General features: G+C 43.0%; 1 pseudogene; it reads right to left on the bottom strand.

Annotated features, from left to right (window-relative positions):
* Window positions 1–799: 799 nt before the first annotated feature.
* On the bottom strand, window positions 800–918 carry LOC120584155 (uncharacterized; annotated as a pseudogene).
* Window positions 919–2,096: the final 1,178 nt, after the last annotated feature.

The following is a 2,096-nucleotide window of genomic DNA, read 5'->3' as shown; positions in this document are numbered from 1 at the left end:
CATCCTGTTTTCTCTTTCCTCAACTGTCGCCCTCCTGGGCCTCATGCTTGCCCATGAGGCACCCAGCCAGGGGTTCTGGTCCTGCAGAATACATCTTGGAGTTGCACCCCAAACCTCCTCACCCATGAGAATTCTCATTTTCTCTGTGGGGATTACCTAAGCAGGATGTTAGGAGTGAAACTAATAAGAGCCCCACTCCAAGCAGGAGGATTGAAGAGAGGTTGATAGCAGATGGTAGAAGTCCAGCAGATCTGGAAAAAGTCCCAGCTACAGTTGCTGGTGACTTTGGACTAGGAATTAACTTCCAGCCTCAGTTTCCTCATCTGCTGATGATATAGGGGTGAGGCAAGGCATAGCGAGGTGACTTGTGAGAACCTAAACACTTTTTCCAGTGGCGTCTTAACAACTCAATGATTTTTTAGTACTATTAGGTGATGAAGGCATCAGCACCTGCCCGGCAGGCATCCTCTACCATGAAATTACCCAAACTTCTCAAATCTGTCAGTTTTGAGAATTATCAGCTTCTATTTCTTTAAATATTGCCTTTTCTCTGTCCATCTAGGACGCCAATTTCATGTATTTTGGACACTTATACTGCTTCCCGTATGTTTGTTAAACCTGGAAAAGCATTTTTTTCTCTGTATGCTGCTTCATTCTGGATATTTTGTACTCATTTTTCTTCCAAGTCACTAAACTTTTCTATGTGTTATCATTGTTTAAACTAACCTATTGAATTCTTAATTTTTATTATTGTGTTTTTCAATTCTAGAGTTCCATTTGATTCCTTTTTTTTTTTTAATGCCTATATCGCCTGGTCTTCCTAGGTGGTCTCCCATCCAAGTACTAACCAGGCTCGACCCTGCTTAGCCTGTGAGATCAGATGAGATCTGGCACGTTCAGGGTGGCATGGCCATAGACTGATTCCTTCTTATAGATTCCAGATCTCTGGTGAAATTCTCTATCTTTTCTATTATTTTCTTAAACTGTTGATTATTCCATTTAAAATTCAGCATCTAACTCTAATACCTGCATCACCTTAGTCTCTTTCTAGTTCTTGTTTTCTCTCTTTCTACTCCCTCCTTTTCTTCCATTTGTTGCCATCTCCTGGCATGTCTGATAATTTAATTGAATGTCGGACATAGTGCATGAAAAATCATAGAGACTGAATGATATTATCTTCTTTCAGGGAGGACTTAATTTTCTTCAGGTGAGCTGGTTGAGTATTTGCCGATCACATTGATCTGTTCAATGCTGGTTACTTATTTCAGGTTTTGTCTTCCAAGTTCTTAACTGAAAGCTTGGGTACTTATCAGTGCATGCCCTTCTTGGCATACACTGAACTTCAATTTTTGTCTCTCTAGCATCATAAGACTACTGAAGTTAATGCTTAGCTTTTTAGCTTCTTAGAGGCAGATTTCTGCTTGGTGTCTCAGTCTCTAGGTGTGATACATATTGTGATGCACTGGCCAGCTGTCCCTTCACGAAAGACATATTCTCCCAACAGCTGGGAGTCTTGCCAGAGGCAGCCTTCTATTGTCAGCCCTCTTTGAAGATCGTCTCTGTTGAAGAGAACCGCTTCCCCCAAGGTCCATCTTCTTCCAGGGGCAGCCTGCACCCAATTATTTCTTGACAGAGACCTATTGCAATTCTTTAGAACTCCCGGTGGCGTTGGCAGAGGTTGGGCCTACAATACAATCCTGTCTCCTTCCTCTCCCTTCCACAGAGGTTGATTCTAAAACACCCCCTAATGAGCCTCTTGCTTACTAATCTCTGCCCGAGGGAACCCAGCCTGGGACATTAGACCTATATATGGACAATTTAGAGGTCAGGGCATGCCTCGAGGGGAACTTGTGCATAGAATATTAGGTACATTTCAATGCCTTTCTTGTGTCTTCGAGATCTTGGCGGCTTTGGGACCCTGGATGCCTTGGTTGCTCTCCAGTGCTTTCCAACAGCTGACCTTTGTATTCTGTTCAGCTTTTATAGTGGTTCTCAGTGGGGGATTCATCTGATATCATCTGCTCCATCACATCTGGAAGCAGGTCATGCTGACTGTTTTAATTCTCGGTAGCCAGAGGAGCAGTTGATTGGAGATG

The sequence above is a fragment of the Pteropus medius genome, unplaced genomic scaffold (assembly GCF_902729225.1).
Source record: "Pteropus medius unplaced genomic scaffold, Ma_sr-lr_union100, whole genome shotgun sequence".
Taxonomy (NCBI): Eukaryota; Metazoa; Chordata; class Mammalia; order Chiroptera; family Pteropodidae; genus Pteropus; species Pteropus medius.
This window is presented reverse-complemented; position numbering and strand designations above follow the sequence as displayed.